Raw genomic sequence first — 25,968 nt, 5'->3', positions numbered from 1 at the left:
ATAGATAGATGATAGATAGATAGATAGATAGATAATAGATGAGATAATTATAATGAGAGAAAAAGAGAGCTTATTGATTAAAAATACAACTTAATTGGAAGTATTATGTAAGAATTGTCTCAACAAAATGGACCAAATCTGTAGATAATAAAGTAATGACAAAGAAGACCTAAATAACAATATTAATAAACTCAAAGATTTATATGTATATTTGTGTAGAAAGATAGAAAACCTAAGGTGTCAAAATTAGAGATATTATGAGTCATTTTCTCAACTCATAATAAAATAAAATTAGAAATACATAATAAAAAATCAGCCTTACAAAAGTCTAACCTGCTTAGAAATTAAGAAATACACAATGAGTTAAAACTTGTGTTGAAATAGGAATTACAAAACAAGAATGAAACTGGATTTTTGATGATAGGACATAATCCCTTGTCAAATTAAGTGACACTTTTTTAAACAAACAGTTGTTTCTCTTATCCATATCAGTCATAAAGCATGCTATTTAAAGTTGTGCTTAAAAAAAATTAGTAATTTTCTTATGTCATGAGCCTTTGCAATTGCTAACAGAGTCAACACCGACTGATAAATCCTCAATGCCTAAGATCTTGTGGATGTCACTATATTTGCACCTCAGTATGTAAATGAAGAGAGGGCCTAATTATGGCCTGTGGTACTGCTGATTCCATCACCACCCATCATCTTTGATGTCTGAATTTGCCTCTTAGTGGCCCTTTCTTAGAAGAAAAATCATGTCAGTCACAAGCATTCATTCCAAATCATTCTGTTCATGTGTTGGTTAATATGTGCTAATATATAAATATATTTATATGTTAATTTCAAGTTGCTATGCTTGCATTTTAATAAAAATCTTACTCAAAGTAATAGGAATAAAATATAAAAATTTCAGACAACAATGGCCAAAGAGAAGATCTATTGCTTATAAGAGAATGTTTAGAAAACTTCAAATTAGTGTTAGTGGGCAGAGGCTCAATCTATTACCAGAGCATCAGAAGAGCTAAGATGATAGAATGTTGACAGAGCTGAAAGATCATCATCAGATGAATGGTTATAAATAAGCAATCTTTCTGTGATGTAAATTAGAAATTGAGGAAAATATTAAGTAGTTGTTAAAATTAATGCTGAGTCTTGGTTCTGATTTTTGCTAAGTGTTTTAGCGAGGTTCTCAAATGCTTTCTTGTTAATAGTCTCATGCTTTAGTTACTCTATATTGTCTCAGAGGCGAAGAATGGAAAATAGCGGACAAAAGAGAAAATGAGTCACTGAGGAAACTGACACCTCATTAGCTTTAAAAAATTCAGTCTGCTTTTCCATGAATACCATTAAAGCCCTGAGAAGACTAAAAGGTCCTATCAAATTACAGGCAGTGAAAGCAAAAGAAATAACCCAACTAGTTCAAAATTGCATGCTCCACCAGGGCTGAATCAAGATTAATTTAACAGCCTCCCATAAAGAATATAAGCCCACCTGATTTTCTTTTAAAGGGAAATATTTTTTTTTCAGATATTTAGGAGTTTTAACCTCCTTAACTCATGAAAATGTTCCAAGTAAAACTATTTAAACATAAAATTAATGAGTAGCACTTTCATCAGATGTTAATCCAGCAAGCCTCTACTGGATACCTACTATATGCAGAAAAATGTAAGAAGTAAACCAGGAAATATACACATATATACAAAGAGAAATTGTCCCTATTCACAAGACACTTAATTTTGATTAAAAAAATAAATTCTATGTACATGATAGAGCCAGAGAATATAAGCAAGTATAAGACAGTAGAAAACATGGTACACAAATGTAATTTGAAACCAGAAAATAAAAACAAGAAAACAATTAGTATATTAGTAAGAGACTAGGTCTTGAATTTAACAAACAGCATTTAATTTAGTTATCTTCTACTTAGTTAGTGGATGACCTCGATCAAACTAAGCATCTTTCAACCCCAGTCATTCACAAACTAAGAACAGATAATAAAATCTACCTCATAGGTTTGATGAAGGGATTTAATGAGGCAGTGAATATGAATGTGCTTTAGCAATTGTAAGTTACCAATAAAGAGAAAAGTTTTTCAGTAAGAATATTTTACTTAGGCATGGATATTGCTGTTCTGCTCATATGCAGAGTTCCAGAACATAACTAGGCAGTCTTTTTATATCATCTCTTTCTAAAGATTCATTGTACAAATAATTACACTGTAACCTGCAAAAGTTGAAATAAATTTTATACCACGTTATAAAAACAACAACAACACCACTCTGATGCTTTTGAGGCTGCTTTCCCTCTCCCATAATACCTTGTGCTTTCTTCTTTCTAACCAGGGCTGTCAGCATGGCTCCCGTGAAGAAGAGTGGTGAGAAGGGCCTTTCTATTGTTAACAAGTAGTGACCAGAGAATACATCATCAACATTCACACACACATTCATGGAGTGGGTTTCAAGATGCGTGTCCCTGGGCACTCAAAGAGATCTGGAAATTTGCCAATAAGGAGATGTGGTGTGTGCACTGACACCAGGCTCAACACAGTTGCCTAGGCCAAAAGAATAAAGAATGTTCCATACTGTACCTGTGTGTGGTTATCCAGAAAACTTAAGATTTACCAAAACAAACAAAACGTAAGATTTACCAAACGAACTCTACACATTTTTTACCTTTGTATCTGTCACCACTTTCAAAAATCTTCAGACAGTTAATATGGATGAGAACTAATTGTTGATTATCAGTAAAGGCCAAAAAAAAAAAAAGTTTCCTGGAACATAATAAGATATAAAAACATGGAGCTGTTATTATTTCTCTAATTTACTTAGCCAATTTTGTTTGTTGTTGTTGTTGTTTTTAGAATCATCATTTCATTGTCTGTAACATTAAATATTTTTTTATTTTTTTTTAAGATTTAATTTATTTATTTAACAAACAGAAATCACAAGTAGGCAGAGAGGCAGGCAGACAGAGAGGAGGAAGCAGGCTCCCCACTGAGCAGCGAGCCTGATGTGGGGCTCGATCCCAGGACCCTGAGATCATGACCTGAGACGAAGGCAGAGGCTTTAACCCACTTCAACCCACCATATATATGTCACCATATTTTTAAACATGCTAAAGTTCAGATACAGACTCCAATTCTTTTCAGTTACAAAGAAACTTTCCTTTTACATATAAGCTAGAAATTTCTTTTGTCACTGAAATCATATAGCATTCTATTTTGTTTTTAACTGCTTACTGATGGGTAGAAATCACTTAAGGTAAATTATATTATGGAAATGATGCTCATAATTTTATTCTAAGTTGGCAATATTTGCCTGAAAGACCACACCTGTCCATTATTATTAATAATAATCAGGTTTGTATAGTTGTAGATTACTTATAGAATTATAGAATTTGGAACTCTTGCAAAGTCTACTTAAAGAGTTTAGTTAATTGTTTAAGTTTTGCCTTAGCTAAAGTTTAAAAATCCTATCAATTCTATCCAAAAGACAGCATTTTTTGAGACCATAAAGGATTGTTACTTTTTTTCTTTAATTAAACACAAAATATTTTGATATATAAAGAAGTCCTTCAAGTCAGCTTTGGTAGGTTGTATGTTTTAATAACACTAGATTCAGAATCATTTGTATTTCTTCAGTATCAGTTGTATTATATCCTTTTTCATGTATAATTTTATTTGAGTCCCCTCACTTCTTGGTTAATCTAGTAAAAGGTTTATTTATTTATTTATTTTAAAGATTTTATTTATTCATTTGACAGAGAGAGATCACAAGTAGGCAGGGAGGCAGGCAGAGAGAGAGGAGGAAGCAGGCCCTCTGTGGAGCAGAGATCCTGATGCAGGGCTCGATCCCAGGACCCTGGGATCGTGATCCAAGCCTAAGGCAGAGGCTTTAACCCACTGAGCCACCCAGGCACCCCACAGGTTTATTTTTTATTTACAAAGAAGCCTCAGTTCTTATTTCCATTGATCTTTTCTATTGCCTTTTTAGTTTTAAGTTCTTCTCTAATCTTTATTTTCTTCCTTTTAATAATTTTAGGTTTCATTTATTCTTGTTATTCTAACTCTCTGATGTATAAACTTAGGTTTTTTATATGATTTTTTTCTTGCTTATTTACATAGGCATTTATTGTTAAATGACTTTTGCTGCATCTTATAAACTTTGGCAGGCTGTGTCTTCAATTTGTTTGTCTTAGCTTATTCTTTTATTTCTCCTTTGACTTCTTTTTTGTCTCAATAGCTTTTCAGGAGCAAGTTGTTTAATCTCCATATATTTGTGATTGTTCTTTCTGTTTTCTTTGTGAAATTAAATTCTAGTGTCATACCATTACAATTAGAAAATATACTTGGTATGACTTCAATCTTTATAAATTGATTAAGTAAGAATTATTTTGTGGTTTAACATGATCTAGCCTAGAGAATCTTTCATGTGTTTTTGAGAAGAATGTGTACTCTGCTGCTGTTATATGGAATGTTTTGTTTATTAGGTACATCTGGTCTAAAGTGTAGTGTAAATACAGGTTACCTTGATGGTTTTCTGTCTGGATGATCTATTCATTAGTGAAATTGGAATATGGAAATGTGCTCCTATTATTGTATTGCTATTTCTCTCTTCAGTCTATTAATATTTGCATATAATATACCCTCTTGATGAACTAATCTCTTTATCACTGATAATGACAATGCCTCTTGTTATATTCTTTGGCATAAAGTCTATTTTGTCAAATATAAGTATCAAAACCTCTCCTTTCTTTTGGTCTCCACACGCATGAATTATCTTTTTTTTTTTTTTTTTAATCTCTGTACTTTCAGTCTACATGTGTCCTTAGATTTCAACTAAGTCTCTTTGATCCATTTAGTTACTCTGTTTTCTGATTGAAGAATTTAGTCTACTTGCATTTAAAGTAGTTAATGGTGGGTAGGTACTTATTAATGCTATTTTGTTCATTGTTTTCCTATTGTTTTTTGTAGTTGCATTGTTCCTTATTTTCTGTCTTGCTTTCTTCCTTTGTGATTTGATGATTTTCTCTAGTCATATGCTTTGATTACTTTCTCTTTATCTTTTGTGAATCTGCTGTAGGTTTTTGCTTTATAGTTACCATTTGGCTTACATAAAACACATTATAGATATAACAGTCTATTTTAAGCTATTAGCAACTTAACTCTGAACACATAGCAAAGCCATATGTATTCTCCTGATCTTAGGTTTTTGATGTCATAATATATCCCATTTTATATGTAGTTTTCACAACAAATTAGTGAAATTATAGTTAATACTTTTGTTTTTTAAGCTTCATACTAGATTTATAAGGGATTCACTTCTTTAGCACAACTTTTATACATTTCATGTTACTAATGAGAGCCTTTTGGTTTTCTTTTTTTATTTAAATTAAATTAGCCAACATATAATACCTTATTAGTTTCAGATGCAGTGCAATGATTCATCAGTTGCATGTAACACCCAATGCTCATTATATCACATGCCCTCCTTAATGCACATCACCCAGTCACCCCATCTTCCCTCCAGCAAACCTCAGTTTGTTTCCTCCCATCCAAGTACTAACCAGGCCCGACCCTGCTTAGCTTCTGAGATCAGACGAGATCGGGCGCGTTCAGGGTGGTATGGCCGTAGACCTCAGTTTGTTTCCTATATTTGAGAGTCTCTCACGGTTTTTCTCCCTTTCTGATGACTTCCCATTCAGTTTTCCTTCCTTTCCCCTATGATCCTCTGCACTGTTTTTTATATTCCACATATGAGTAAAACCATATAATTGTCTTTCTCTGATTAACTTATTTCACTCAGCGTAATATTCTCCATTTCCAACCACATCAATAAAAATGGTAACTATCATATCTGATGGATGAGTAATATTCCATTGTAGATACCTGTATATCTACATATATCTAGATATTTATATATACACATATATCTATCTATATCTATCCTTATATCTATACCTTTACCTTTCTCTCTCTCTCCATATATATATATGACACTTCTTTATCATTTTATCTGAACTGATTAAACTCAACACCCACAAAACAAATAATCCTGACAAGAAATTGGCAGAGGATGTGAACAGAAATTTCCCCAAAGAGGATGTACAATAGACACATGAAAAAATGTTCCACATCACGTGGCATTAGGGAAATACAAATACAAAGAGATACTTCATCACACCAACACAAATGTTGGCAAGGATGCAGAGAAAGGGGAACCCTCTTACACTGTTGGTGAGAATGCAAGCTGGTGCAGCCACTCTGGAAAATGGTATGGACGTTCCTCAAGACATCTTTCAGTTTTCATTTGAAGAAGTTACCTTAACATTTCTTGTCAGACCAGTTTCATGGTGATAAACTCCTAGAGCTTTTGTTTATCTGGAAAACTGTTCTTTTTTCAAATCCCAAAGGACAATATTATTATATTTTTTAAAGATTATTTATTTATTTATTTGACAGAGAGAGACCACAAGTAGGCAGAGAGGTAGGCAGAGAGAGAGAGAGAGGAGGAAGCAGGCTTCCCACTGAGCAGAAAGCCCAATGCAGGGCTCGATCCCAGGACCCCGAGATCATGACCTGAGCCGAAAGCAGAAACTTAACATACTGAGCCGCCCAGGTGTCCCCTGAAGGACAATATTATTGGTTAGAGTTCCTGTTTGGCAATTTCAGCATGTTAAATAAATCATCCCACTCTCTCCTGGTCTGCAAGCTTTCTGCTGAGAAATCTGCTGATAGACTTATTAGGATTCACTTGAATATGATGATTTTTTCTCCTGCTGCCTTCAAGAGTCTCTTTTTTGTATCTCTTTAGATTCATCTTTTTTAGAAATCTTTTTGTTTGTCTATGATTTCTGTTCCCCCACTCCCCCCCGCCCAGGTTAAGGAAATTTTCAGCAATTATTTCATGGAATAAGTTTTCTGGCCTTTTTTCTTTCTCTTTTCTTTCTGGGACACTTTATAATAAATATATTGGATCAGTAGATGGTGTCTCATAAGACCCATATTCTATCTTTACTCTTTTTAAAATCTTTTTCTTTTTTCTCTTATGATTCAAAGAATTTTAGTGCCCTGTCTTCAAGTTCATAGATCCTTTCTTTCTTTTGTCTAGTTTGATGTTGAATCCAACTATTATAATTTCTAGTGAAATTGCTGTATTTTTCTATTCAGTGATTTCTGCTTGGTACTTTTAAATATTTTCTCTCTGTTGATATTCTTAATGTGTTTATGCACAATTCTCCTGGCCTTCATTGATCACTAATTTGAAATCTCTCTCTCAAGTGAATCATTTATCTGTTTCTTTAAAATCTACTTTGGGAGTTTTCTCTTGTTCTTTGTTTAGAAATTGTTCTTCTGTTTCTTCATTTTCCTTAAATATCTCATTTAGTTTCTGTGTACTAGAAAAAACATTCATCTCTCCCAGTCTTGATAGAATGGTCTTGTGTTGGAGATGAATCATGTCAGTTAGCCCAGCTTGAGCTCCTACTCACCTCTCAAAGTTTTGTGATTAAGCTGCCTCCTTTGTTCTTAGAGGCTTCTAGTAGGTAACGATGCCTTAAGAGCCATCAGTATCCATTAGGGTATAATTACAATCAGCACCTTGCTGTAAACTGATTAGAGGCTGGACCCTCATACCTGCCAGGAAAGTATATCACTAACACCCGAGAAGAAATTAAGAGGTGAAAATTTTTGCCTTCTCAGATATAAAGCCACAGAAGTAGTACTCCTGCACCTATTAGAGCTGCTTCTTAGTTTTCTACAGACTTGTTAACATAAACCCTCTTGACTATCAAGCCAGTGATCAGAGGCCTGTCTCTCAGATGGCAGTGACAAAAGTTTTGATGCCAAACATATGTACAAGTCCTTCCAGAGATGCTGGATGAAGGAAAACGTGGGAAATATGCCATCCAGTCTTTAGGAAAGACTACAGCTAGCTTCTCAGCAGCTTTTAAAATATTCAGATAAAGCATTTTCAGGAAAAGAGTGATAAATGGATGGTTTTGTCTGCTTCTTCTGCATCGAACCCTGGGCAGATAGCCAAGTAAAAACTGCCTTTTTGTTTGCTACAGCTGTGTTGTGTAATATTGATTTGTAGAGATGCAAATTGTGTATCTATCTCTTTATCTAACCCTAATGATTAAAACAACAACAACAAAAAAAACTGTTAGAAGTCATAAACTAGGAGCACCTGGGTGGCTCAGTCTTTAAGCATCTGCCTTTGGCTCAATCATGATTCCCAGGTCATGGGATTGAGCCCTGAATTGGGCTCTCTACTCAGCAGTAAGTCTGCTTCTCCCTCTCCCACTCCCTCTGCCCCCTGCTTGTGTTCCCTCTCTTACTGTATCTCTGTCAGTTAAATAAATATAATCTTAAAAACTCAAATTAATCAGTAAAGTTATAAGATACAAAATCAATAAACTATCAGAAAGAAAATTTAAAGAAGTCACAAATGAGTAGAAAAATAACCTTTTCTCATAGACTGTTAAATTAATGTTGTTCCAGTGTCTGCACTGACTCATGCAATCCCTATCAGAATCCCATTAGCATTTTTCACAGAAACAGAAAAAATAATCCTAAAATATGTATGGAACTACAAAGGACACTGAATTGCCAAAACAATCATGGAGGAGAATAATGAATTTGGAAGGATTACACTTCTTAATTTTAAACTTAAATTACAACATATGGTAATCAGAATACTATGGTAATGGCAAAATAGACAACAGCTACAAAATAATGAAAACAAACCATTATCTTATACTGTATATGTAAAACCAAAAATGGATGAAAGAATCACTGGGCCTAAAACTATATTAAATCCTAGAAGAAAACATAAACAGTTAACTCCTCAATATTGGTATTGAAAATTACTTTCTTGATATGACACCAGAAGTCGAGGCAACTAAAGCAAACAAATGGGATGGCATTATACTAAAAACTTCTGTACAGCAAAGGAAACCATCAACACAATAAAAGGCAAATTATGGAATGGGAGAAGGTATTTGCAAGTCATATATCTGATAAGACATTAGCATCCAAAATATATAACTATGAAACTCAGTAGGAAAATGAAACAATTAGATAAAAAATAGACAGAGGAGCTAAATCAACATTTTTCCAAAGAAGTGATACAGAGAGGTTATGGGTGAATGAAAAAAATGCTAAACATTATTAATCATCAGGAACATGCATATCAAAAGCATAATGGAATATCATTTTGAAGCTGTTAGATGGCTGTTATCCAGAAGATAAGAAACAAATTTTGGTAAGGATGTGGAAGAAAAGGAATGTTTGTGCACTGTTGGTAAGAATCTAATTTGGTGTAGCCACTGTAGAAAAAAAAAAGTATGGAGGTTTTTCAAAAAATTTAAAATAGGAATACCATATTATTCAATAATTTCACCTTTGGGTATTTACCTAAGGAAAATGAAAACACTAATTCCAAAAGATATAATGCACCACCCCTATGTTTACTGAAGCATTATTTATAATAGCCAAGACATGGAAGCAATTTAAGTGTCCATCAATGGATGAATATATGTGTATATACAATGTATATGTTTGTATATATAAACATGTGTATATATGTGTATATATGCACACACATACACACACATATATACATATGCACACACACACAGACTAGAACATATATATATATATATATATATATATATACTAGAATATTATACAGTCATAAAAAAGGATAAACTTGTGTCATTTGAGAAAACATGGATGGACCTAGAGGTGTTATGCTAAGTGAAATAAGTCAGAGTAAGACAAATACCATATTATCCCACTCATAAATGGAATAAAAAAAAAGAACAAACATACAAAAAGCATAATCAGAACAATAAATACAGAGAGCACAATAATAGTTACAATAAGGGAGGGGATAAGGGATTGGGCAAAATGAATGAGGGGAAAGAGAGAGATAGATCTTTAGTTATGGAATGAGTAAATCATGAGAGTAAAAAGCAGAACATAAAGAATACAGTCAACAATATAGTAATAGCAAAGTAATGGGACAGATGGTAGCTATACTTGTGAATATAGCATAATGTGTAAATTTGTCAAATCACTAATTTGCACATGTGAAAGCAATGTGACATTGTGTGTCAACAAAAAAATAAAAAAATAAATCTATAAATATACAATTAAAAAAAAAAAAGACAAGGGATTACAAGTATTGAAAGGGGACCTCTTCTGCACTGTTGGTGAGAAACTTCTGTGGAATTGATATGGAATTTCTTCAAAAATTTCAGAATAGAACTACATATGAACTAGCATTTATACATCTGGTTATTGACCAAAAGGAAACAAACTCAGAATCTCAAAAAAATATCTGCTCTCTTGTTATTCCCAGTATAATTTTCCATACCCAATACATGGAAAAAGGAGTAAGTGTCTATCACTGGATGAATGGGTAAATAAAATGTGGTATATATATTTATATACAATGAATATTATTTGACCATGAAAAAGGAAAGGTTGCCATTTGGAGCACCATGGTTAGAACTTGAGGACATTATGCTTGATAAAACAACAACAACAACAACAACAACAAACAACTCATGAATACAAAAAATATGTTGGTCATTGCCAGAGATGAGGATGGGAGGGGAGCAAAATGGGTGAAAGTAGTCAAGAAGTACAAACTTTCAGCATAAAATAAATAAGTCTCAGGGATGGAATGTACAGCATGATGAGTATAGTTAATTGTATTTTTGAAAACTGCTAAGAGTGTAGAACTTAGAAGTTCTTATCATGAGAAAAACTATATGTGGTAATAGATATTATCTTACTATGCTAATCATTTTGCAATATTGATTCTTATACAAAGTGGAGGGGTTGGGGAGCTGACCCCGAGTGCAGTAAAAAATGCATGTATAACTTTTCACTCCCCCAAAATATAACTACTAATAGCCTACTGTTAATCAGAAATCTTTCCTATAAGTCAATTAATATATATATATTTTACATCATATGTTTTATATACTATATTACAATAAAGTAAGCTAGGGAAAAATGTTATGAAACTCATATGGAAGTGAAAATGCATTTATAGCACAGTACTGTATTTATCAAAAATATATGTATATACATGGGCCCATGAATTTCAAACCCCTGTTTTTCAATGGTCAACTCTCCATGTGGTATATATGTTTATATACTGTGTTCTACCCTTAAACCTAATGCAGTGTTATATGTTGATTAAAAAGAGAGTGAAAGACATTAAGACACATAAACATATATAATGTGTATGCATTTATAGATGTGTATGTGCGTATATATAAATATGGCTCCCAAATATATAACCTTGGTGGCTCAGTCACTTAAGCATCTGCCTTCAGTCCAGGTCATGATCCTGGGGTCCTGGGATTGAGCCCTGCTTTAGGGTCCATGATTAGTAGAAAGCCTACTTGTCTCTCTCTCTCTGCCCTTCCCATCCCCTCACTCATGCTCTCTCTCTCAAGTAAATAAAATACTTGAAAAAAAATAAATGTATCTACCACATACACACACATATATTAAACATTTAAAGAAATTAATTTCAAAGTTAAAAAAAATCTTGAGAAACTAATATTATAATTTATAGAATATCTAATTTATAGAATAATTATAGAAAAAATTTAACTGACAGAGTTATGACTCAAACTGAGGTTTTATATCATAAATGCTGCTAGAGCAGCACTTCCCAACCCATGATTTAAGCAGCAGTGGATTCTGAATCAACTAAAAGGAATTCTGTACATTTAAAAACAACAACAACAACAATAATAACAAAAACAAAGCGGAGAAAGGTATATAGAGAGATATACATTATACATAGATAATGAATTTGAAGAGCTGAAAATTAAATTTAACTGAGTTACATGAAGAATGTCTTCCCAGAACCTTTAAAAATGACTTGAGTGCATCATGAAAATAATTGTAAATAAAATTTTTTAAACTTTTTGTAAATTTTCCCAGAGAACTTGACATTTACTAACATTGTAGGAAATCTAGTTTCTATTAAACTCAGTTTTAGAAATTTAGTTCTAGCGGAAAAGTTTTATTTCCCCTAAATTTTAAATATTTCTATTTGCATTGTATTCTCAAAGAACACATTCAACACCCAAAGTTAGTTTCCTAGTGCATATTGTGTGTCATTTTTTTCCTTTAAAAATAAGCAACTTATGTTTAAAGAATTCTACCAATATCAAAGGACACAAACATAATTGAATGTTACCAATGTCAAAATAATGCTTTAAAGGAAGAATAATAGCTTTAGAGCTGGAGAACTGTCCCCCCATCCTTAGCCCATATTTTGTAGGCTGATGGTTAAAGAGCATCCTGAGATCTATAGTAGTCATACTTGTCATACCGAGTAGGTGGGTCAATTTTCTATATACCATATACAACTTGAACTTGTGTCTGGGCTCTCAATGTTTTGTTCATGATATCTAGTTGAATGAACCAGAATATAAGAAAAAAGGAATTTTGAGGATATCTGGGTGACTCAGTTGGTTAAGTGTCTGTCTTTGGCTCATTTCATGACTCTAGTGCCCAGGGATCAAATCCTGCTTCAGGCTCCCCAGTCAGTGGGGAGTCTGCTTCTCTCTATGACCCTGCCCCTCTCATACTGTCTCTCTGTCTCAAATAAGTAAATGAAATTAAAAAAAAAAAGGAATTTTGATGAAAGGATTCCATTTTCTACTCCGAGTTATGGGAAAACACTTATTTAACTCATTCAACAAGCATTATTTCCATTATTTATTCTAGGCATTCTACTAAGAATAGCTTAAGGATCATCGTGTGTTGTCTTTCCCTGTGGTGAGGAAATGAGTCAAACTACCTCTCATATACAAAAGCAACCACTGAATGCCATTTACACTACTTATTTATTAAAAAAAAAAGTTACCTTCTGGACTTCTTATAATAATAGAATAATCAAGAATTTTAGTGATATAGATATGAAAACATTCCTCATTTGAAGCCACAATTTCAACTTCTTTGTGCCTTATTGGTTGTCTCATTGGTGAAAGGGTGAAAATAACATCTGCCCTGAAGCACCAAAGAGATGTTTTGGAAATTAAACACAACATATTTCAGGCAAAGTTTAAAGTGCTAAAACATTTTCAGGGCTATTAAATATGCTTTTTACTTAAAATTTCTTTCATGATATTTTAATTGAGAAATTTAAACTCAAGTGAGCAAAATATGTTTTATATATTCTATATCTATTCCTAGTTACAAGTGATATTAAAGTTCATAAAATGAAACTTGATTAGAATAAATCATCTAGAAATAGTTGTAAAACACTTTCTATAGATGTATTTTAGCATAAAAATGTTTTTTTTCCTTTACTCTTTCATTTTCTTTAATTCCAGTCCAGTGGTATGCTTATCATTTTACAAATCTGATGGCAAAATTTTGTCTTTCCTGCCTGTGCAGCTATCCATCTGGGAAAAATATATATATATTTTTAAAGTCACTGTTTAATTCTGAATCACACAACAGTGGACTCCAAATTATAGACATCTCATGTAGAGTAAGTTATTTTCTAGGTATTGGAATTTCCTTTCAAAGTACAATTTTCATGACAGATTCAGAATCCAATCTAGTGAAAAAATAGCTATTGGCAACAAACAAAATAAGACATTTCTGTAAAACCATGTGTTATTTTTAAACTAAATTTGAAGTTAAATAACTTCCAGGCAACATATCTTTAACACCATCTATGTGTAATATGTATGTAAAAATGTATCAGATTTTCCCGATAAGCAGTTGAGTAGGTAACCACAAAATTTTGTAACCACAAAAATTGTACTATAAAATCATGACTATATTAATTTTAATGTCTAATAGAAACAAATTTGCAACTAAATTTAATTAGTAATATTTGTGTAGAATTAAGGAAACAGGGTATAATGACAAAAAAGGGCAATTTCAAATAAATATATAGAAAGCAACAGATATAACTTTAATTTCTTAATCCAATCATATAGTTGGTGGACATCCATACAATTTTAATACTTAAAAATAACATTACATTTACCATTATTAGTTGTTTCTGAGTTTTCTTTCAATGAAATCATCTATTTAGATTTTTAAACATTTTTTAATGCATGATATTGTGAACTTAATAGGAATACAAGTAAGAAAATTGATTTTATAACTCCTATGGTCAAAAGCAATCATTATTACATTTACACACTCTTAAACAAATTTAAACAAAATTGACATCATAGCAAATAAATACTTTATCTGGCATTTAATTTGTTTTCCTACGATTAAATTTTAAAGTTTTTTTTTTTGTTGTTTATTTGACACACAGAGAGAAAGAGATCACAAGTAGGCAGAGAGAGAGTTGGTGGGGGAGCAGACTTCCTATTGAGGAGAAAGCCTGATGCAGGACTTGATCTATGGGATCCTGAGACCCTGGGATCATGACCTGAGGGGAAGGCAAAGGCTTAACCCACTGAGCCACCCAGGCGCCCTCCTACAATTAAATTTTATAGAAAGTTTGCCATGAATGTTTGTATTCATTTGAATATGTCATTTTAATTATTTATTTATTAAGGATATTTAGTATATTTTAATATTTTCCTTTCATAATTAGCACTGGTATGTGTACTTAAGGTGACATAACTTCTTATCCTTTGTGAAATGGGTGTGCATTTGAATATGGAGTCTATCTTTTCTGATAAATATTTTTTCTGTAATGCATATGTAGATAGAGACTATACATGTGTATATAAAATATATATACTGTAATTATATATACTGTGTGTGTGTATATACACATACCATATATATACTATATATATATGGTATAAACAAAAGTTTAAAACAATCCTGAAATATGTGAACTGGAAATGCCTTCAAAGCTTTCAGAGGATATGAATTTCCCTCCCTTGTCTCACCTCAAACTGAAAGTGTCCCAGGCTGGTGGAAAAAAAGTCATTCTGACTACCTGCAAACCAGGGGTGGCAAAGGATTTAGGCAAAAATGTAGTTTTTACAATGTATTTTCCAAATGAATTACTTGTTTTAGAAAAGTGATACAGAGGAGAATAAAACCTGAGGACCATTAGGTAGGAATCATGACATTTAGAGACTTAAGAAAGAGATTGAACCTCCATTTAATCTCCTCTCTGGCTCTTGTGTGTCTTAAAAACAAACAAGCAAAAAAATTGCCAAGGTAATTTCATTCAACCAACTAATTTCAAATTGTTCCTTGAGGCTAATTTTGTAAAATTTCTTTGATATTTTTATACAGTTTTATGAGCACCATAAATGCCACAAACCTCAGAAATGGCATATCATTTCAACAGGAGCATCTTTTCTTAAAATCAAGATGAAGCTAAGTTACTGACTCCTGAACTCCTTTGACAGTCTCACTCTGGTTTAAATTTTACCAGGCTACCTAACATGACTATTAGTTCAGTGTAATATTATCCTGAGTTCTTTTATTATAGATTTATTATTTAATGTTTATTTTTTTCTGAACAAATAATGTGTGACCTATTTGTGGTACAACACTTTCAGGTATCTCTCACTAAATTAAAAACTTGGCAACAAACAAACAAACAAAAAAACCAAAAACAAAAAAACAAGCAAACAAACAACAACAACAACAAAAACTTGACAATCTCTAAGCACAGTGAAGTTACCCTTCAGAAAGTACTAATCACACAGGTATTGGGATTGATACTCCAGCAAGAGAACATTATTTTTATATCAGAACACCATGCAATAAAAAAACAGAAAACAAAAAACACTAAAATATCACTGTTGTATTAGAAATGCCCATAACTGAACAATAGGGCAGAATGAACAGTAGTGTCACTATCTGGTGCATTCTGGTACAATTAATACGTTGTATACCTAAAAACATGCAGAATGTGGTATTAAAAAAGGCCGATTTTTCATTTTGATCTTTGAGAAAATAACAGGGATGCTACTGTTTTCCAGGTTTTAGAAAATTTCCTCCCGAATCAAGTCCATTTTTCCACATTCTATATTTTTAAAGAAATTGTAGCAAAACATGGGATATCCACAATGGATACAATTTCCCTTATTATAAGTAAAAATCACTTCTACTGAGATCTTAAGGATACTTCAGTACATTTTCTTTCAAGAGAGAACAATAATTGCTCATCTTAAACCTTACCCTGCCAATGAAGACAAGAAGACAGTCTCTAGATAATAACCCACAATGCTTTCACCAAGTAGAGCTTTTCAAAAGATGATATGGATTTCACAAATATGTTATTGTGGTTTGTGTCAAGAAGCAAAAATCTCACACAAAAGACTGAAAAGGGAATAATTTTAACCTCAAGTAGGAAACTATTATTATCCCTATCCAGGATTCCAGTGAAAGGATATCCAAGAGAAAATAAGAATGGTAGAGATAGTAATAAACATTTTGATTAATTTTGTATATTGTGCTGCATGGTGAGTGAGTAAAAATAATGAACCTGAGCCAAATTCTATAAATTCTATAAATGTTATTTTCAACATTTGTCAATATAAGTAAAATGTAGCTATGAGAATTGAGTGACCTTAAGCTGATAATACCACATTATTTTGTCATTAAGTACATGAAAAGGATGTATATCTTTGCATTTTACATTAGTGAAAACAATGATGAGGAATAAAGCACAAAACAGTGGACATTGCCTAACCTTTATCTGTTTGCCTAAAACATATGACTGAAGTGACATTCCTAACCAATTATCAAATAATAGGAATATAAACTAAAGTGAAAAGTCTTTACAGGTGGGTAATAACAATATTATCAATCACAATTATAAACAACTATAGCAATTGTGTCTCTTTATTAAGAGGCACACCTTTGGAATACATTATTTATCTCATTTAATCCTCTCAGCAACCCAGCAAGAACATATGACTAACTGTAGTTTAAACATTAAATCATTAGGTCTAATATGTGCTTGCATTGAGGTAACTAGTAAGTAATTAAAGTCAAGATTAGAACCTCAGCAAGTTTTGACTCTAATTTTTTTTTACTCTAATTACATCAAGCTGATTTTCTTTTTTTTTCTTTTTTTTTTTTTAAGATTTTATTTACTTATTTGACAGAGAGAGATCACAAGTAGGCAGAGAGGCAGGCAGAGAGAGAGAGGAGGAAGCAGGCTCCCTGCTGAGAAGAGAGCCTGATGTGGGACTCGATCCCAGCACCCTGAGATCATGACCCGAGCCGAAGGCAGCGGCTTAACCCACTGAGCCACCCAGGCGCCCCTCAAGCTGATTTTCAAAAGAAAAATAAAACATTGTTTCAAAGCACACAATGTATTTTCTTAATTAAATTGATGATTACACAACCCTGCGTGGTAAGCAATAATTATCATTTCTATTTAGAAATAATATAAAAGAGATTTAAAGAGGTTAAGCTCATTTCTGAAGCCACGATACTGAAGCTAAGAAAGGATTTATATCTCGGGATTTCTAATTTCAAATATAAAGTTGTTTCAAATATTCCACTATAGGGAATGCTTTAGAACAGTGGTTCTCATCTTTTCTTTAATACAGCTATTATTCTTCCAAAAACCTGGCAGAAATAAAAGATACGAGTTTTCCAAGAATAGATTTTATATATTTACTGACATTTTAATAATATATTTAGTACTTATAATAGGATTTTGTGATTTACAAATCAAAGTAATGTTGGAATGAAGTTGAATATTATAACTTTAAAGTATAAGCAAATATATAGTTACTATTTGCTTAGCTATATAATAATACTATCAAGTTCACATTTTTAACTATGTTAATAGAAGTAACAAAAATGATAATAGATATTCTGCTTGCATTTATTATAGTTATATAGTTCCTAATAATTATGTTACTATAGATTAGTCACTATAGTACATACTTTCTCTACTTATTATTGAATCCTATAAATGACTTAGCATTCTAAGATATCGATATCCTCATTTTCACAATGGAAAAGTGCTAATAAAAGAAATTATGCTTGTTGTAGAATATTAAGTAAGTGACTGAACCAATCTGAACTGATGATCTTATCCATCATACTATACTGTTTAGGCCAAAATAGAAATTATCTCGATTTGACAGTACTTCACTGGGATACATTTGAAAGTGTACTAACTGAAACTAAGATTACAAATTTCAAAGGAAAAGTGGGTAGCTCTTTTATAAGTGGGAATTTCAGCCTTGCTGAACAGACATAAGCGGAAGAAGCAGTAGAGAATCATGTAGTATGACAATTCATTCATGAAATCTACTGGTTGATATCAGTGTATGCTTGTCTACAGAATGTGACTCTGATCATGAGGTTCTCAAACCCAGCTCGCTTGACTTTTCATTCATTCTCAGCTAGTAATTTCCTTTTCCTTTTAGGATCATATGTTCCAGTATTCCCCATATTAAGGTAACGTCACTTTTCTTGACATATTTGCTAGCACAATGTGTTTAGCTGCTATTTTTACAGAAAATATCATCTCATCACATAGACATTTTGTACTAGAGAAGTATTTTTCCCAGTACATTCCTCCCATGATGATAATCAATGGTAAAATATGAATGAATTAATAGAAATTTGCTTTGCACCTCACTTTGCTAAAAAGGTACGATAAAAATACTTGAAATTTAAAGTTTCCAAATTTTCACACAAATATTATTCATGAAGGTAATTTTTCCTATTTTCCAACTGTGAAATATGAAGCCTTTAAAACTACCCAGTGTCATGCCATTATCCTGTATTTATTTTTTAATGATTCTGATACTCAAAAAATATATTAACAAAATCAAATTACATATTTGAAATAATACATTGAAATTTCATACTTAACATTTTATAAAAGGTACCTGTTTATTTTACTGTGTACTGTAAGCTGTAATATGTAGTCTTTTACATTTAAAAATTTAATTTTTCAAAATTTTCCATATTTTGTTCCAAATCAGCTTTTCGCAGTTATTCCAATTACTGTACATCACTAACATAAAATCGATCAAAGTATTTACCATAATTTATTAATTAAAGATGGCTAATTAATATCATCATCAATTGGTAATGGATGCCCAGAATACTATGTTGAGAAGGACTATGAGGTTGTATACAGTTAAAAAGATTGCTGTGATAGATTAATGATACTATGTAAGAGCAAAGAACAAGGAAGCCAGAGCTTTTGGAACTCATTCTTCCAGATAAGTACTTGAAAATTTGGGGGCTGTAAACTTTATTTACATAACACTTTTGTTGAGTGGTCAAAAATTAACCATCTAAAAAAGATCAATTTAAATTCAATGCCTATGATGAAGCATATTTTGATCTGTAATTGCTAAGCAAGTGATAATAATCACAAATAATCAATAATTTGACTTTTTGGTATTATTTGTTATGTTTTCTATTTTTTTTAACCAACTATGAACATGCTTTCACATTTTGCCTATTCAAGGAACCCACAGAGGTCAGTATGTTTGAATAACTAAAAGATGAAAATGAAGAAGGTTATAATGTGATTGGGAGGTAGATAGGGGCATCATTTAAAGTATCAGAGGCTAATATGAAACTCCAAGTGGATTCATGCTGATAAGTGCCATGATCTGATTTATAGTTTAGGAAACATACCTGCTTGGGGTGCCTGGGTGGCTCAGTGGGTTAAGCCTCTGCCTTCAGCTCAGGTCATGGTCTCAGGGTCCTGGGATGGAGCCCTGGGTGGGGCTCTCTGCTCAGCAGGGAGCCTGCTTCCCTTCCTCTCTCTCTCTGCCTGCCTCGCTGCCTGCTTGTGATCTCTGTCTGTTAAATAAAGAAAAAAAAAAGAAAAAAAAGAAGCATACCTGCTAGATGCTTTGAACAGCATCTAGAGTATATTGCCTCAAGCACAGATCAAGAGTTGATACCATTGGGGCGCCTGGGTGGCTCAGTGGGTTAAAGCCTCTGCCTTCGGCTCAGGTCATGATCCCAGGGTCCTGGGGTCGAGCCCCAAATCGGGCTCTCTGCTCAGCAGGGAGCCTGCTTCCTCATCTCTCTCTGCCTGCCTCTCTGCCTACTTATGATCTCCATCTGTCAAATAAATAAATAAAATCTTAAAAAAAAAGAGTTGATACCATTTTAAGTTCTAGTTAAAAAATAATTCTGGATCCATATATTTAAGGAAACTGTCAAAACACTAGCACATCACTAAACTATTGGGACACACACTTCAGTGGCTAGATAGAAAAAGAAACACATACATTTCAAAAGCTATTAAGAAAACTCACAACACAAGCAACAACCATCAAATGTTTTGTTTTCAACAACACCAAAAAAAAAAAAAATTGAGACATATAAAGAAAAAAGAGAAAAAAGTACAGCTCATATTCAAGAAAATAGAAATTATCCATGAAGAAATCTAGGTGTTGGACTCAATAAACAAGTGCTATACAAAACCTATCTTAAATATACTCTGATTGGTCAAGCAACCCACAGATAGCTAACAGGAACAAGGAGAATAATGCCTCAACAAACAGAACATCAAAAAGGAGATGTAAAAAAGAATGAAATAGACATTTTGGAGCTGAAAATTACAAAGCTTAAAGGGGGAAAAATCACTGGAGATATTGGTCATCAGCAGTTCCAGAGAGCAGGAGAAAGTATAAGCAAATTTTAAGATAGGTCAAGTGAGATTGAATCTGAGGAATAGGAAAGATAAAGATTAAGAAAAATTAACAGAAAGATTAAGAAAAATTAATTAAAATTAAATATACTTAATGGGAGTCCCATAGGCAGAGAAGAAAAAGGGCTTAAATTTTTTTTGTAGATAAAATGTCTCAAAATTTCCCAAACTTGATGTAAAATCCTAACCTACATCTCCTAGAATCTCAATAAAATTCAGAAAAAAAAAAAGTCAAGGAGATTCATATTTGGACACCATAGAGAGAGCAAAAATCTTAAAAACAGCAAAAAAGGAGTGATTTGTTACACAGAAATAAATCCTATTTACAATTGCACCCCATTTAGAAATAAATCCCATTTACAATTGCACATTTCTACAATTACAATTGCATAAGATAACTAGGAATAAACCTAACCAAAGAGACAAAGTATCTGTACTCAGAAAACTATTAAGTACTCATGAAATAAATTGAGGAAGACAAAGAAATGGAAGAACTTTCCATTTCTCATGGATTGGAAGAATGAATATTGTGAAAATATCTATGCTACCTAGAGCAATGTACACATTTAGTGAAATCCTTATCAAAATATCATCAACTATTTTCAGAGAAATTGAACAAATAATCCTAAAATTTAATATGGAACCAGAAAAGACACTTAACAGGCAGAGGAATGTTGAAAAAGAAAACCAAAGTTGGCAGTATCACAATTCCAGACATCAAGCTCTATTGCAAAGCTGTCATCATCAAGACAGTATGGTACTGGCACAAAAACAGACATATAGATCAATGGAACAGAAGAGAGAGCCCAGAAATAGACCCTCCACTCTATGGTCAACTAATCTTCGACAAAGCAGGAAACAATGTCCAGTTGAAAAAAGACAGCCTCTACAGCAAATGGTGTTGGGAAAATTGGACAGCCACATGCAGAAAAGTGAAACTGGACCATTTCCTTATACCACAAACAAAAATAGACTCAAAATGGATGAAAGACCTCAATCTGAGACAAGAATCCATCAAAATCCTTGAGGAAAACACAGGCAAAAAACTCCTTGACCTCAGCCACAGCAACTTCTTCCTAGAAACATCCCCAAAGGCACGGTAAGCAAGAGCAAAAATGAACTATTGAGACTTCATCAAGATAAAAAGCTTTTTCACAGCAAAGGAAACAGTCAACAAAACCAAAGGACAGCTGACAGAATGGGGGAAGATACTTGTAAATGACATATCAAATAAAGGGCTAATATCCAAAATCTATAAAGAACTTATCAAACTCCGCTTATCAAACTCAAATAACCCAGACAAGAAATGGTCAGAATATATGAACAGACATTTCTACAAAGAGGACATCCAAATGGCCAACAGACATGTGAAAAAGTGCTCCTCAAAACTCAGCATCAGAGAAATACAAATCAAAATCACAGTGTGATACCACCGCATTCCAGTCAGAGTGGCAAAAATTAACAAGTCAGGAAACAACAGGTGTTGGTGAGGATATGGAGAAAGAGGAACCCTCTTACACTATTGGTAGGAATGCAAGCTGGTGCAGCCACCCTGAAAACAGTGTGGAGGTTCCTCAAAAAGTTGAAAATGGAACTATGCTATGACCCAGAAACTATACCATTGGGCATTTACCCTAAAGATACAAATGTAGTGATCCAAAGGGACACGTGCACCCAATGTTTATAGCAGCAATGTCCACAATAGCCAAACTATGGAAAGAGTCTAGATGTCCATGAACAGATGAGTGAATAAAGATGTACACACACACACACACACACACACACACACACAATGGAATACTATGTAGCCATCAAAAATTGAATTTGTAGGAATGTGGCTGGAACTAGAGGCTATTATGTTAAGTTAAATAAGTCAATCAGATAAAGACAATTATCCTATGCTCTTGCTGATATGAGGAATTTAGGAAACAAGCGAGAGGATCTTAAAGGAAGGGAGAAAAAAATGAAACAAGATGAAACCAGAGCGGGAGACAAACTACAAGACTCTTAATCTCAGGAAACAAATGAGGGTTGTTAGAGGGAAGGGCAGTGTGAGAGGTGGGGTAGCTGGGTGATGGACATTAGGGAGGGTATGTGCTATGGTGAGATCTGTGAATTGTGTAAGATTGGTGAATCACAGAACTGTACCCCTGAAGCAAATAATACATTATATGTTAATTTTAAAAAATCTTAGATTTCCTAACTTACATATCAGCTTGCTTAAAGTTCTATTTTATTTAATAATAATAAACTCAAATATATAACATTTGAAAAAAGAAATAATCTTTATATTAAAAGCAAATTTCTCTTCAGACAACATAAACAGTGTGAAGCCAGGGATATATATTTATCTCTCTATATCTATATATCTATATCTATATCTATCTATCATCTGTATCTATACATCTATATATATATATATGTATATTTAATGTGTTGAAATGAATAATAACTGAATACCAATATGTCTGTATATGACAAAATTCTTCTAATATCAAGGAAAAATTGAGATGTTATTAAAAAAGAGACCCAGTTACTAGTGGACCCACCTAAGAAGAAAACTTAAAGGAGTGGTCTAAGTTAAAATAAAAGGATACTATGTGGCAACTAGAATACATATAAAGAAATAAAGAGCAAGAAAATATAGCTACATAGCCAAAAATAAAAGCTAATTGTAGAGCACTTTGACTCTGGAACTTCTTGATACATATACAATTTAAAAGACAAATATAAACATACATGTTATAAGTATAAAAGGTACAAAAATTATTTTTTATAATAAAAAAATAAAGGCAACAGAGCTGTAAAAAAGCCAAGTTTTTGTACACTGATGCAGTTAAGGTGATACTAGTTTAAACTTGATAGCTATAAGGTTAAGTTACTAATAGTAATCTTAAGGATAGCCATTAAAAACAAAAACAAACACAAATCAACAAACAGAAAAAGCAATCAGGAAAGAATTAGAATGGTACATTAGAAAATAGTAACTAATCATAAAAGAATGTGATGATGGAAGAATTAAATGAAAAAATAATATATAGAAAAAATAAAATTGCAGAGGTAATTCCTTTCTTATCAATAATTGTTGAATGTAAATAGAGTAAGCTGTTCAATCAAAAGGTAGAGATTGGAATAATTGAGCTGTGTTGATCCAACCAAATGCTGTCTAAAAAAGACTGACTTAATTATGACATAAAAATTTTAAAAACATAGAAAAAATATATATCATGAAAATACTATAAAATGAGATATGGTTATGATATTGTCAAATAAGGCAAGAATGAACATTATACATTGTTAAAAGGGTCAGTCAAGAAGCTATATTATTAATGTGTACACACAAAAAAGAACGGAGCACCAAAAATATATAAAGAAAACCTGCCAGAATTGAAGGGATAAATAGTCCTACAATAATAATTTGACACTTCAATACAACAGTTTTCTTCCCCCCCCGCAAAGACTTTATTTATTTATTTGACAGACTGAGATCACAAGTAGGCAGAGAGGCAGGCAGAGAGAGATAGGAGGACGCAGGCTCCCCACAGAGCAGAGAGCCCAATGTGGGGCTTGATCCCAGGACCCTGGGATCATGACCTGAGCCTAAGGCAGAGGTTTTAACCTCTGAGCCACCCAGGTGCCCCCAATACAACAATTTCCAATAATGGATAGAATAGCTATTAAAACCAAAGTATCTTTTCTACTATGAGATCACATTTGAAATAATAACAGAAGAAAAACTAAAAAATTAACAAGTATGTAGAAATTAAACATCATTCAATGTGCCAAATAAGAAATTGTAGTGGAATGATGTGAGCAAATTTATTGATTAGGAGTTTCCAGTCCTCATCCTCTCACAAAAATGGACATAACCCTTAGAGAATGCCACATTAAAATGGAGAAGCTGCAGCAACCCACTGGGGCACAAAAAAACAAGGTTGGCTACATTAAAAAATAATAATAATAATAATAAATAAATAAACAAACAAAAGATCCAGGATTTTACATCTGTCCTCCCATTCACTATCCCAGAACAGCTCAGCTCTAAGGATAACTTAAACTATTACTTTCCTCATGGGAAAAAGAAGAGAAGGAGAACCCCTGCCATTTTTGCCCACACTGACCAAAAAGGGCAGAACTTCCTGGACTCTATACTGCTATATCTTTTCAGAACAGGAGAGAGTTGTTCATGGCTCTCTCCTCTAAGATCCTAAGGCTGATAGGAATCCTTCAGGCATGGTGTTGTTACAAGAATGTGGAAAATGAGAAGAGAAGAACCCCAACATCCATCAGCACTAAAGAACCTAGAAATGCTGCCACGACTGCAGATATCCACAGCCTTATTAAACAAGAACCTCTGGAATATTTACTGACACTGACCTCAGTAATGAAGCTGTCTAGAATCCATGCAGCTGTAAATTTCTGGAAAGGGAGCTGCTGCACACCACACAACCAGTACCCTTGTACCAATTTAGTCCATAAATTCTGTAAGAAGCAACTACTTATTCACATAAGCAAAAATTGATTCAAAGATACCAGTAGCATGAAAAACAAGGAAATATGACATGAGCAAAGAAACCCAATACGTTTCTAGTAACTAACATAAAAAAAGGAAATCTATAAATTATTTAACAAATATTTAAAAATAATGATTTTAAAGAAGCTAAGCAAGCTAGATGGACACTTCAATGAAATTAGAAAAGTAAACCATAAACACAAAGAGAAATTCAACAAATATGTAGAAATAATTTTAAAAAGAGAAATTATAGAGATAAATTATACAATTAATGAAATGAAAAGTGTTATGTAGAGCTTCAGTAGCATACATTATCAACCAGAAGAAAGAATCTGAACTCAGAACGATCATGTGACATTTTCTTAGAGGTGAAAACAGAAAAAAAAGAATGAAAAATGGAAGGAAACTTAGATCAATATTGGGACACTCTTAGGTGAAACAATATTCACATGATAGGAACCCCAGACAAAAGTGGAAGGCTTCCCTTGCCCACCTTGTCTCCAGCTGCCCCACCATGGTATTCCCCATATAGAGCACCTCATGATAATTGATCTAGCACCAATTTCAGCTTCTCACCAGGGTGTCTTCTGCACATGGAACCTAGAAAACCCATGTCTTGCACTCATTTTAGCTTCAGCTCTCTTACCAGGGCATGCTCTACATGAAGAGTCACAAAACTATCCCAGGTATACCCACTTTAGCTCTGGCCATCCTAGTGGGTCAGGTCTACCAGAGTGCTTCAGGACATCCCCCCCAAGACAACCATAGCTCAAGCTAAACAGTCAGAACACTAAGCACATAGTCAGCCAGGGAGGGAAACTATATCCA

This window comes from Mustela putorius, unplaced genomic scaffold, assembly GCF_011764305.1.
Source record: "Mustela putorius furo isolate JIRA1106 unplaced genomic scaffold, ASM1176430v1.1 tig00000421_pilon_pilon_pilon, whole genome shotgun sequence".
Classification (NCBI taxonomy): Eukaryota; Metazoa; Chordata; class Mammalia; order Carnivora; family Mustelidae; genus Mustela; species Mustela putorius.
The sequence above is the reverse complement of the archived record's forward strand: the minus strand, read 5'-3'. Positions refer to the sequence as shown.